The sequence below is a fragment of the Heloderma suspectum genome, chromosome 6 (genome assembly GCF_057233095.1).
Source record: "Heloderma suspectum isolate Gila_16-S chromosome 6, 16-S_ref, whole genome shotgun sequence".
In the NCBI taxonomy this organism is placed as follows: Eukaryota; Metazoa; Chordata; class Lepidosauria; order Squamata; family Helodermatidae; genus Heloderma; species Heloderma suspectum.
This window is the reverse complement of record NC_139463.1, coordinates 121,292,079-121,305,725: the sequence shown is the minus strand read 5'-3', so window position 1 is coordinate 121,305,725 and position 13,647 is coordinate 121,292,079. Positions and strand designations below refer to the sequence as shown.

Genomic DNA, 13,647 nt, shown 5'->3' with positions numbered 1-13,647 from the left:
TTCCCTACCCCAATCCCATGGTCAGAGGCGTGAAATGCTGGCCAGGTGGAGCACTGAATAGTGGATCCCCTTCAGGCTCCATCAACCCTGCATTGGAGACACATCAGCATCCAAGTTCAGTGGCTGACATCTGTCTCAGTTAGGGATGTTGGATAATTCCGCCATGGACTCCAGTGAGGCAGGCTTCTTTAGAATCCAGCCCCCTGGTGTCTGTGGCAGAACGGGGCAATCCCTGCCACCACCCCATGGAATCCTCTTGGGACGGAGGTTACCTGGCTGCAGCGGTGGCTCCGGCAGCGGCGGCAACTCCGGCGGCTCTGGGTGGCCTTCTGGCTGCTGCCAGGCTATGGCCACAAATGGCAGCCAGTACGCCGGCCACCATTTGCATCCTGCCAAGCTGTGATAGGCTACGTAAGTATCTACATAGCCTATCACGGCTAGCACAGGGACGCAAATGGCATAGCGGATGCCATTTCAATCCCTGCGGTAGCTGTGATAGGCTACGTATATATTTACGTAGCCGATCACTATTTGTAGCTGGAGCCCAGCAGCGGAGAGGAGCCGGCCAGGGAAGATTCCAGGAGGGGGGGGGTGGAGGCCCCAGAGGAACATGGTAAGTGTTTCGTACACCCCTAATCCCAATAGGATTGTACCCTAAAGAACTCACATATGACATTGCTGATCCAAAAAAAATACCTAACATGTCCCGAAATTCAGCCTCTGTACCAGAAAACTGAAAATGGTCCAATATAACCAATGTGAAAAATATCTTCCCCAGAAGCCTTTGCATCTTACAAGACTTGTGCACCTAACTGCATGGTAGGGTACCTGCAAATATTTATCCAAAATAGCATTCTTTCACCTTCCACCTGATCTTTCATGTGTCTCTTTCACAAAACTTTTACATTTTCATGGAGAATAAGGGATGCATTAAAAGGTCTTAATGTATGAAATCAGTAGGATTCTAACAAAGCACTCCAGTAGAAGCTAAAATGAATTTCACATAAGGGAGTTGGGGAAAGGAAGAACTGTTAAACGACGCCTATGTTCAAGTGATAATGCAAATGACGTGACATATTGTAGAAACTAAACAGGAGGCACACAACTCAGGATTTGTGTCACAACACAGCACAAACCATTGGCACAGGTTCAGAGGTGATGTTAGAATTTAGACATTTCAGCCTTCTCCAGGCCCACCTGAGGGTATGTCCTTTTCACACTGTGTGTGGAGGCACACGTCTCGAGATCTGTGGCACAAAAGATCACAAAACGAGCACAACACTTTGACCTCAGTTCAAATGTAAATGTGAATGAGAATGTAAGAAAACATTGTCATGGAGCGCCTTGGCTCTGCATTAAACTTTCTGGAGGGCACCTGCTTTTTTCAGGATCCATGTGGCCAGATTCTGATGGGTTCATGGTCCTTCGTGGCATCAGGTGTTTGCACTAGGACAGGGAAAAGGGAGGAGGTGTGGGAGGAGGATAGGGGGCTCTTGCTCTTTAGCGTTCAAAAATGAAAATACTTTGTGGCACCTTAAAGACTCACAAGTCTACTGTGGCATAAGAAGTGTCCATGAACAGGAGTCCAGTACACAGAAAGTTATTTTGGAAGATTTTGCAGTTTCATGTAACTGGATAAAAATTGCACTTGCTGAAATAAAGGTGCAGGAGCCCTGATGAGAGCTGTTGCATCTGATCCCCCTGGACTAGCAGGCTATTTGCCCACGTGGGCTTCACCTTCTGCTGCTGGACTGCGTCGGCCGCAAATGGCCTGGCTGTGCTGTCCTTGCGGAGACCATGATAGGCTACGTATATATTTATGTAGCCTATCATGGTCTCTGCAGGGATGGAAATGATGGCCGCTACGCCTTTTGCATCGCTGCCAAGCTGTGGTAGGCTACGTAAGTATCTACATAGCCTATCACAGCAAAAGGCAGGGACAGCAATGGCATAGCGGCCGCCATTTGCGTCCCTGCCTTTTGCCATGGTAGGCTACGTAGATACTTACATAGCCTATCACAGCTTGGCAGGGATGCAGATGGAGTTCGCCACAGTGGCTGCCATTTGCGGCCCCAGCCCAGCAGTGGCCGGTAGACTAACCGGAGCTGCCGCCACAGCCGGAGCCGCCGCCGGAGCCAGGTAGGCTCAGTCCCGGGGGGATTCTGCGTGGTGGCAGGGGGGATTGCCCTGTCTGGGGCAATCTTTAGAATCCTGCCTCACTGGAGTCCCTGGCAGAATTCTCCAACATCCTTATGTACTACCGATGGGAACAGGTGGTCGGGAAGGCAGGGGAGCAGCTGCCATATCAGATGGAGTTGGTACAGCGCTGTCCGGCTCACAGCTGACACCTCAGCCTGCATGGACAGCTAGGAGCCTAAAATGACCCCCAGACTATGGACTTGATCTTTCAAGGGTAGCTGTACCCCATTCAACACCAGGTCAACATTCCCCAAAGTCCTCTTATCCTCCACCAAAAGTACCTCGCTCTTGTCAGGGGTCAGCTTCAGCTTATTCCTCCCCATCCAGCCACTCACCATCTCCAGACATTTGGACAGGGATTCTATGGCCAACCTTGGTGAAGATTTGAATGAGGGGTAGAGCTGCATGTCATCTGCATATTGATGTCACCGCTATAGCACTGTTGTGCTATAGTCCTATTGCACCATAGTTGTCTAGCAAGAAGGGGGGATTGGTATTTCTGGACAAATGCGCAATAGTGCCAAAGTGAGAAAGAGGTTCTAAAGAGGAACTCTGGGGGAAAGCGACCATGTTATTCTTGAGTTCATAGTTTTAGGGATGGCAGAGAATTCCGCCATGGATCTCGGTGAGGCTGATTGCCAGTGCATTCGGCCCCCCGAAATCTGTGTCAGAACGGGCTGCCACAACCCCCCGCGGATCCCCCCTGGGATGAGACTTACCTGGGGCGGATCTTCCAGGCAGCAGTGGCCCCAGCAGCGGTGACGGCAGCGGCGGCTGCAGCGGCTGGTATTCCGACCGGCTGGCCGCCACCATTTCCAGTCTAGGTAAAAAAAAAAAAAAAAAGACGTGATAGGCTACATAAAGATTTACGTAGCCTATCATGGCTGGCTGGTTTTTTTTTAAAAAAAGACGTGATACGCTACCTAAATCTTTATGTAGCCTATCATGGCTGGGTGGGTTTTAAAAAAAAAATACAACCCACGTACGCAAATGGCGGCTATGGCCGCTGCCGTTTGCGTTCCTTCTTTTTCGCCGTCTGAATCTATGTAAATATTTACGTAGACTATGACAGCGAAAATAAAGGGGAACGCAAATCTTGTAGTGGGCGCTATTTGCATCCCCTTTTGATTCGCCGTTTTAGCCTACGTAAAGATTTACGTAGGCTAAAACGGGGAATCAAAAAGGGATGCAAATAGCGCCCACTATGCTATTTGCATTCCCCTTTATTTTTGCCATCATAGTCTATGTAATTTTTTACGTAGATTCAGATGGCGAAAAAGAAGAAACGCAAATGGCGGCGGCCGTAGCCGCCACCATTTGCGTACGTGGGTTTTGTGTGTGTTTTTTACCCAGAGCCCTCCATGGCCGGAAATCTGACTGCAGACGGCTTTGTCCTGTCTGGGCCTGGCCAGCTGCTCTGCGGAGCTGCCGTGGAGCACAGCCGGCCGTTTGTGGATTCCGAGGGGGAGGAATGGAGTGCCTCCCCCCCGTCGAGTATTCTGGGGGGAAGGATGGAACGCCTCCCCCCCACCGTCAACATAATCCGCAAACAGGTAAGCCACTTTCGTACATCCCTACATATTTCTAAAGGAAGCAAAAGCCAATTGTAGCCAAACCCGTACCCTGGATTTCAGGAAAACTGTTTTTACTACACTCAGAAGAATGATCAGGAAGGTCCCGTGACAAGCAACCCTAACAAGAAACGGAGTCCAAGATGGGTGGGAGTTTTTATAGAAGGGAATTCTCAAGGCACAATTACAAACAATTCCAATGAGACATAAAGGTGACAGACAACAGAAGAAGCCAATGTGGCTTCACAAAAAGCTAAGAGATGACCTGAAAACAAAATTGGACACATATAGGAAGTGGAAGGAAGGCCAAGCAACAAAGGATGAGAATAGGCAGGGAGCACAGGATTGCAGGGATGGCGTCAGGAAGGCTAAAGCTGAGAACGAGCTGAGATGAAATTCTCACCTAAATCTCTCGATAGAAATCTTGGCTCAGGACTTTGTCCCAGCATCTGCCCAAGAGTGCAAGGGTGTCTTGAGGATCTAAACTAGGAAACTAGGGTAATCTGGGTGTGTTTAGCCTCTTCACAAGGCCAAACATGCCCAGTTCTTTCAGTCTTTCTTCACCGGGCTTTGTTTCCAGGCCCCTGATTATCTTTGTTGCCCTCCTCTGAACCCTCTTCAGTTTGTCTGCATCCTGCTTAAAGTGTGGTGCCGAGAACTCCACACAGGACTCAAGATGAGGCCTTCTTGCTTGTTCGGCCAAGTATCCCCCATCTTATAAATGTGCATTTGGTTTCTTTTTCTTATCTGCAGAAAAAGGGTGCTTCTCACACACAGACAAAATTTAAACAAATACTGAGGGAGACCTCATGTAAACTGCAATACCGACGAAACCACAAGTGAAAAGGTATCTTTGCTGGTCTACCATCCATGACTGTAGAGGCCATGAGCTGAAACAACGGAAGACTTAGGTGTGTGTTCTGAATAGATCACGAGTGGTTTTTCCACAAAGTTTTAGGGTGGTATAATATTAATTTTCATCTCGAAGTGTTCTATTTAAACAATGATATATGCTCGGAAGCAGAGGGTATTACTGAAAGCAAAGCATACAGAACTGGAATCTCCATCTTATTTTAAGATTCCAGATATTACTATCATTTTAATTACTGTTATTCTTGTTGTGGTGGTGGTGCTTATTATTGTTGTTGTTGTTGTTCTTGTTGTTGTTGTTGTTATGATGATGATGATGATGATTTCTATACTGCCCAATAGCAGAGGCTCTCTGGGAGATTCACAACAATACATTAAAAATACAGAGAAATGCCACATTAGAAACAGTATAAAGCCACATTATAATAAAACCTGGTCTTCTTCTTAAAGATACCAATTTAAAAACAATTAAACAGCTAAATACAATTTCAATTCAATTTTGATAAGAGACCTGTCCAAGAGACCCAAGGTAAGGTCTCCATCATTTGCCATTAAATGCCATTAAATGCCTGGGCATAGAGGGCAGTCTTCACCTGGCACCAAACAGAGGACAGGATTGTTGCCAGGTGGGCCTCACTGGGGAGCTCATTCCACAGTTGGCAGGCCACCACTGAGAAGGTCCTCTTCCTTTTTGGAAGTTTCCAAGCCTGCTTCAGATGAAGCACTCAGAGGAAGGCCCCAGATGTTGATCGTAGGGTCTCGGTATGTTCATGTTGAGGGAGGTGTTCCATCAGGTATTGCTCTCCCAAGCTCTGTTAAGCTTTGTAGGTTAAAACCAACACCTTGATTCAGGCTCAGAAGCATAGAGGAAGCCAATGCAAACAGGCCAGAATCGTTTTATGTGCTCAGGAAAGCAAAGCAAACACTAAACTTCAAGCAGGGGGCAGGGATGACTACATACAATCCTAACAGAAGAGAAACAAGTTTTAAAATTTCTTTTTTTATTATTTAGTGAAAAGAGAAAAGGAAGGGAGATCTCTCTCTCTCTCTCTTTCTAAGTAATGGCAAACTAGTTTTTGAGAGACCATTGAAAAAGGGTGTGTGTCAGGGCGCAGGGGAAAGATGAGCAACTACAGTGACAATTTCAGGAGTTTTAAATGAACAAACACCAAGAATGAATGGTAAACCTATTAAAGAAAGGGGTGGGGTGGGGTGGGGTGGGGTGGGGACGGGAGGGGAGACACTAACATGAGCTTTCTTCTCGGCTTAGTTCTGCCAAAGGGGAGTGGGAAGGGTAAGGTGTCCTCTGTCTAGGGATGTACGAAACGTACTTACCTATCACGGATTATGTTTATGGTTGGGGGGGAGGCATTCCATCCCTCCCCCCAGAATCCTCGCTGGGGGGGAGGTGCTTAGTTCCTCCCCCCCCCAGAATCCTGGCCGGCTGGCTGTGCTCCGCAGTGAATCTGCGGAGCCTCCAGCCGGCTCTGCCAGCAGCTGGACATCCGGCTGCTGGCTAGCCAGGACACAAATAGTGGCAGCCATAGCCGCCTCCATTTGCGTCCCTGCAGTCAGCCACGATAGGCTACGTAAATGTTTACGTAGCCTATCACAGCTGACTTATAACAAACAACACACGTACGCAAATGGCGGCGGCCACGGCCGCCGCCATTTGCATTCCTTATTTTGGCATGTCTTAGACTACATAAACATTTACGTAGACTAAGACAGCGAATATAAGGGGAACGCAAATAGCGTAGCGTCTACGCTATTTGCGTTCCCCTTATTTTCGCCGTCTTAGTCTACATAAATGTTTACGTAGACTAAGACATGCCAAAATAAGGAAGGCAAATGGCAGCCCTGGCTGCCGCCATTTGCATACGTGCTTTTTGTTTGTTTGTTTTTTAAAGTTAGCCGTGATAGGTTACGTAAAGATTTACATAGGCTATCAAGGGTTTTTTTAAAAACCTAGCTGTGATAGGCTACCTAAATCTTTACGTAGCCTATCATGTTGTTTTTGTTTTTGTTTTTGTTTTAAACTGGAAATGGTGGCGGCGGCAGGTGATAGGAAGACTGGCTGCCGCCCCGCCACTGCCCCGCCACCGGAGCTGCCACCAGAGCCGCCGCCGCCTCCAGGAAGATCCGCCCAAGATAAGTCTCATCCTGGGGGGTGGGGGGGTAGGCCATTCCGCCACCAATTTCGAGGGGCCAAATGTGCTGGCATTTGGCCTCCCCGAGATCTGTGGTGGGATTTTCATACATCCCTACCTCTGTGATGCTTGGGAGAGGCTGGGGCAGTTGCTCTCGGTGGCCACAGTAGAGGCAGGGTTGGATTGGACCTGAGAGAGAACTGCCATCGGGCTTCCCCCATTGCCCCCGTCCATTCTTGCTGCCGCCACCACCGCCACTACCATTGCACACACGGGCAGATCATCAGGGCAGCAGGGGCTGCTCAATTATCAGGCGGCTTGCACACCCAAATGGTTTGTCTTGTCCCCCACCCCATGGTGGGTGCACCCCACTTTGGAGACCAATGCTCCAGCTTCTCGTCCTCTCCAGTAACACCACCTCTTCCACAATGAGTAAATGGAGGCTGACTTACAGCAAAGCTCCCTCCTCCTCCCCCTCCTCCTCCCCCTCCTCCTCCTCCGTGTCCTCTCACCTTCCCCATTCCTCCTCATCTTCTGCCAGGTGGCCGGATCGCTCTCAAATTGATTCGCTTGGCACCTCTGTTTACTCTCGCCTCCCCCTCCCCGTATTCTGTCCAGTGGCCGGATCTCTCTCAGACTGATACATTTGGCACCTCGGTCTCCTCTCACCTTCCCCCCCTCCATCCTCATCTTTTGCCCAATGTTGGATCTCTCTCAGACTGATACGTTTGGCACCTCCGACTCCTCTCGCCTTCCCTCTGCCCTCCTTCTCCTCCTGCCCATTCACGTCATCTGAAACAATTTGATGCATTTTGGAGACAGCCAGCTTGGGCTGCTCAGAACGCAGAAGAGCTACGCATCTCCGCGGTTGACGAGGCACCTCGTGAAGGAGGCACTTCGCTCCGTGGTGCCTCGGTGCTGGTCTGATCCACTTCATATCGCAAAGAAGGAGGCATTCCAAATCAGCCTGCTTTGACTTGTTATTCAAGCTTCATACCGATGTGGTGCACAACTGAAGCAACCTCATGATAATCTACAGGCAAAGTCAGCATTGCTGGGAGACCTTCAGAGAGGGCAAATTGCTGTGGCTGTCACTGGGAGGCTGATGTCCCTGAACCTCATGTGGTGAAAGCACCGTGAGTGAAAGCACCGAGGCTGGCAAGGAGCAAACCGAGATAGAAATTACACATCGTGTTCCTCTCAGAGTAATCTGTAAAGAAAGAATGGCAGTCTCCAATTCTGTTTATAATGATCTCATTTAAGAGGTTTATATTGTACCATTCCAATGGCAGACAACATTAATTTCTTCTAGGTCTCTGTTGTCGTCTGCAGGTACTTCTCCCTGTAAGCCTGATTGTCTGCATGGATTTCTGAGGAGATGTCCAACAGAGGGCCCTAACTTGAAGCTGGGAATTATTCATTCTCAATTAGCCTTTTGAGACAATAGAAAGAAAGAAAAAAGACTCCCCTGCTTCTCTTTAAGCCAGAAAAATGGGAACAAAGAGATCTTGCTGTACCGTGAATACTTTTATTGAAGAGTGCAACATAAGGGAAGCTGCACCTCCAACCCCATGAAGTAGGACAGGCCACAAGACCCACTGTGTTGTCTCTTAGGGGTTTTCGCTGCCACCACCCATGTGGTTAATCAGTTTTCGCCTGGAAATGTAGGAATCAAGATCTGTGGATCGTATAGATGGGGAAGGAAAGGGCCCTTTTGGCAGCACTTCTTCAGTCTCCACCAAAGTGGGTTTCCATGTATCCCCGAAAGTCCAGCATCAGATTAGGACCACCCTTAGGCAAGGCAAAAGAATTAAAATTAATTCCATTTTCTGGTGGAGTTTATTTCTGCAAGAACCAAGCAGCGAGGAACCTCAGAAATGGTGGGTTGTTTTACCTACATATATGGTTGAAACAAAGAATAAACAAGTTAAAGTTTACATCCAATGTCACAGCATAAGGAGGAGCAAAGGGAGGGTTACCTGGACATTTTCAAGGAATCAGCCTTGGTGCACTTTGGTCCAGGCAGGGCTCCATGAGCAAGTGTCGTGCACCACTAGAAGCTGCTTCACAGGACAGACTTCCATCTGGAGTGGGGGAATTGCAGTAAATGTCATCGGACTGCCAGGGGCCTCTCAACCAATAAGAAAGTCTCCACCACCCCCATCCAGGATCGCCTTCCTCCTTCCCATGATACTCTCGTAATGCTTTGATGGATCAAAGCATGGCATTAATTACTTCCTCACACCAACAAAGCAAACCAGAAAGGAACACAGCTGCAGATCCTATGTTAATCAGTAAAATCCAGGGAGGTGTCCTCCTGTGCAATGGTCTTAGAATCATAGAATCATAGAATACTAGGATTGGAAGGGGCCTACAAGACCATCAAGTGCAACCGCCTGCTCCTTGCAGGAATCCAAGTCAGAGCATACCTTACTAGGGATGTACGAAAGTCACTTACCTGGTCTCGCAGCTTGCTTCGCGGTGGGGGGGAGGCGCTTCGCTTCTCCCCCCGAAGTTCAGGCCGGGGGGGGAGGCTTCCCGCCTCGCCCCACCGAAATTCAGGCTGGGGGGGAGGCTTCCCACCTCGCCTGGCCGAAATTCAGGCTGGGGAGAAGTGCCCCATCTCCCCGGCCGCGAACTTCAAAAGAAAAGTAAAAAAAAAAAAAAGGCCCGTGATAGGCTACGTAACGATTTACATAGCCTATCACGGCTAGATCTGCAAAGTCAGCCATGATAGGCTACGTTAATCGTCATGTAGCCTATGACGGGTGACTTTAAAAGGAAAAAAAAAAGCGCGTACGCTAATGGCGGCCCCCATAGGGAGCCACCATTCGCGTTCCTTATTTGGTCCCTGTAGTCTACGTAAAGATTTACGTAGCGTTGCCCTTATTTTCTCCATAGTCTACGTGAATCTTTACGCAGACTACAGGGACCAAATAAGGAACGCGAATGGCGGCTCCCTATGGGGGCCGCCATTAACCGTATGCGCTTTTTTTTTTAAAGTCACCCGTGATAGGCTACGTGACGAGTAACGTAGCCTATCACGGCTGACTTTGCAAATCTAGCCATGATAGGCTACGTAAATCGTTACGTAGCCTATCACAGGGGCGTTGGTTTTTTTTTTACTTTTCTTGTAATGGCAGCGCTGGCAGCCGGTCAAAAGACGAAGAGCTGCCGAACCACCGCTGGGACCCGCCGCCGGGAGCAACATTCGTGAAAGGTAAGTCCCATCCCGGGGGGGGGGTGGTGGAGAATTTCTCCCCGAACAACCTTCAGAGGACCGAATGCGTTGGCACTCGGCCCCCCGAAGTTTCGGGGAGAAATTCTCCCCCATCCCTATTCCTGACACATGGCTGTCTAGCCATATCTTGAATGGCACCAGTGTGGGAGAGCCCATTACCTCTCCAGGTCATTGGTTCGATTCTCGTATTGCCCTAAAAGTCAGGACAGTTCTCGTGATGTTCAGCCGGACTCTGGCTTTCTGTCACTTGAGCCCATGATTCCGTGTCCTGCATTCTGGGATGATCGAGAAGAGACCCTGGCCTTCCTCTCTGTGACAACCTTTCAAGTACTTGAAGAGTGTTATCCTATCTCCCCTCTGTCTTCTCTAAGGCTAAACATGCCAGTTCTTTCAGTCTCTCTTTCCAGGGCTTTGTTTCCAGTGCCCTGATCATCTTTGTTGCCCTCCTCTGAAGCCTCTCCAGTTGGTCTGCATCCTTCTTCAAGTGTGGTGCCCAGAACTGGACACAGTACTCCAGATGAGGCCTAACCAATGCTGAGTAGAGGGGAACTGGTACTTCCAATGATTTGGAAGTTATGCTACCATTAATACAGCCCAAAAGAGCATTCACCTTTTTTACAGCTATATCCCACTGTTGGCTCATATTCAGCTTGTGATCTACGACAATTCCAAGATCCTTCTCGCTTGTAGTGTTGTTGAGCCACGTATACCCCATCTTGTAACTGTGCCTTTGGTTTCTTTTCCCTAGGTGCAGAACTTGGCATTTCTCCCTATTCAATTTCAGTCTGTTGTTTTCTGCCCAGCGCTCCAGTCTATCAAGATCACTTCGAATTTTGTTTCTGTCTTCCAAGGTATTAGCTATCCTGCCCAATTTGGTGTCATCTGCAAATTTGATCAGCATTCCCTGCACCTCCTCCTGGAAGGCATTACTAAAAATGTTGAAGAGCACTGGGGCCAGGAATGAGCCCTGTGGCACCTCTCCCATTACCTCTCCCCAGCTGGAGAAGATCCCAGTGATGAGCACTCTCTGGGTCTGATCCTGTAGCCAACTGTGGATCCACCTGATGGTTGTCTCATCTAGCCCACTTTGAGCTAGTTTGCTCTTCAGGATATCATGTGGAATTTTGTGAAAGCTTTGCTGAAGTCGAGGTATGTTATCTCCACAGCACTCCCACAGTCCACAAGGGAGGTGACCTGATCAGAAAATGAGATCAGATTCGTCGGGAAGGATGTGTTCTTGACAAATCCATGTTTGTCCAGTAATCACTGCATTGTTTTCAAGGTGCTTACAGATGGATTGCTTTATCACCCGCTCCAGAATTTTCCCAAGGATTGATGTCAGACTGATGGGTCTGGAGTTCCCAGGTTCCTCCTTTTTACCCTTTTTGAAGATAGGAACAACATTAGCCCATCTCCAGTCATCTGACACTCCACACGTACTCCATGATTGCTCAAAGATCATAGACAGTGGTTCTGAGAGTTCTTCTGCCAGTTCCTTCATTACTCAAGGATGCAGTTCACTTGGTCCTGGAGATCTGAACTCCTTCAAAGTCAATAGGTGCTCCTTGACCATATACCTATCGATCCCAAGCTGCAATCCTGTCCCTTCAGCCTGCATTCAGCATTTCCCATAGGGGTCATAAAGCTTCTCTCGGGAGAAGACAGAGCCAAAGTAGGAACTGAGCCTTTTCTGTGCCATCTGTGATCGTTTTGCTATCCTCATTGAATAGATGAACCAACAGTTCTTTCCTCTGTCTTTTACTATGCACATATCAGAAGAAAGCCAGTTTGTTTGTTGACTTTGGAAATCTAGCCGTGATAGGCTACGTTAATTGTTACGTAGCCTATCATTTTTTTTTTTAACTTTACTTTGTAATGGCGGCGGCGGCAGCCGGTCGGAAGACCAGCTGCCGCTCCCGCCCCGATGAAAAGCCGAGGAGCCGCCGCCGGGACCTGCTGCCAGGACCCGCTGCCAGGAGGGACATTCGCCAAAGGTAAGTCCCATCCCAGGGGGGGGCGGAGAATTTCACCGCTGATTTCGGGGGGCCGAATGAGTTGGCACTCGGCCCCCCGAAGATTCGGGGAGAAATTCTCCGCCATCCCTAAGTTCATGGGAGTGCAAGCCTTGTGTCTTTGTTGAAGCCGAAGCCCTCAGGAAGCAATTGCTTGGACGTATGGCATGACTCTTACCCTGGATTCCATTTCAGGATTCAGATGGAACATCCACCTTTGCATTTCCTAAGAACTCCATGATATTGCATTGAATTCTATGTCTACAGAGGAGAACACAGTGGACTGAGCTGTTCCTTTCAAAAACAGTAACTCTTGACCAATATTGGTAGTTCTGGGACCACTTCTCTCAGTTTAATGTTTAGTGGAGAAAACACATGCCTCCGCAAAGCCATGTCATATAAACGACAGCCCTCAACAAAGACTTTCATGCTTCGACAGGAAAACACCTCTGAATGCAAGGTAAGCAGCAAATGATCATTTTCGGATATCAGTATTAGGGATGTACGAAATTGGCCTTACCTGGATCCACCGGGTTCCATGGGGGGGGGAGGTGCTCCATCCCTCCCCCAAGAATCCTTGCTGGGGAAGGAGGCGCAGAGTGCCTCCCCCCCCCCCCGGAATCCTGGCCAGCCGGCTCACCTCCGCGAGGACTCTGCGGAGCCACTGGCTGGCTCTGCCAGCAGCCGGACATCCGGCCCCTGTCTAGCAGGGACGCAAATGCCGGCGGCCGTAGCCACCGCTGTTTGCGTCCCTGTAGTCAGCCGTGATAGGCTACATAAATCTTTACGTAGCCTATCACGTCTGACTTTAAAAAAAAAAAAGCGCAAACGAAAATACTCCTTCCTTTGTGGACTCCTTCTGTCTCCCCGCTCCCGCATTCCCTTCAGGCCACTCTTGCACCCCACAAACTGCTCTGGCTGGCATTGAAATGACTAAGTCAGGCTGGAGAGTCCTTGGTGGGCTTCTTCTTTCTCCTGCCCACAAGCTGCTTTGGGTGAGTTCTTTTTTCAGGACTCAGCACCCCTAAAATAAAGTCACAGGGCAATGTCCAATGTTCTAATTCTGCCAATGCAACTGTTTCCCTCAGTGGAACCATGAACAGAGTATTTTCTTCACCCAACAGCCTCCACCTTCCCTTTTCCTCTACCCCTCTTCCCTACATAAGTATTGCTCCCACTTCAGGTTGGTGTGATTCCTCTTGACTAACCTGAGTGCTCCTTCCCGTGCCTCTTGGCCCAGGAGGATGGCTCCTAGGGATGTACGAAAGTGACTTAATTTTCACGGATTATGTTGATGATGGGGGGGAGGATTTGTAAAATGGTCGAAGCAAGTGCAGACGTCTCTTTAAAGTCACTGGTGGGATTTATGTGTACATTGGAGTAACACTGGATTTGAAATCCTGTGTTTGATGCTTCGTCCCAGTGTTGTCTTGGCTATTGTTATGTCCTTGCCTTGTGTTTTTCCTTTAATTGAGCATGCAAGCTTCATATGGTATCTGTTTTAATGGCTCCATGGACAGCAGGGCATGGAGGCTGAGCAAGTGATATGATTTTTTTTTTTATTGTTTAATGGACAACTGCAAATTGGATCTGTGGATATTCAC

The 13,647-nt window shown here is 48.7% G+C and overlaps 1 long non-coding RNA gene across 1 annotated transcript; it reads right to left on the bottom strand.

Moving 5' to 3' along the window:
* Positions 1-7,753: 7,753 nt before the first annotated feature.
* LOC146342928 (uncharacterized) lies at positions 7,754-12,748 on the bottom strand. The gene is made up of 3 exons (XR_014783963.1): positions 12,564-12,748; positions 8,770-8,874; positions 7,754-8,581 (listed from the first exon to the last, which is right to left on the bottom strand). It is a non-coding gene; the product is annotated as an uncharacterized LOC146342928 (long non-coding RNA).
* Between the last annotated feature and the right edge of the window lie 899 nt (positions 12,749-13,647).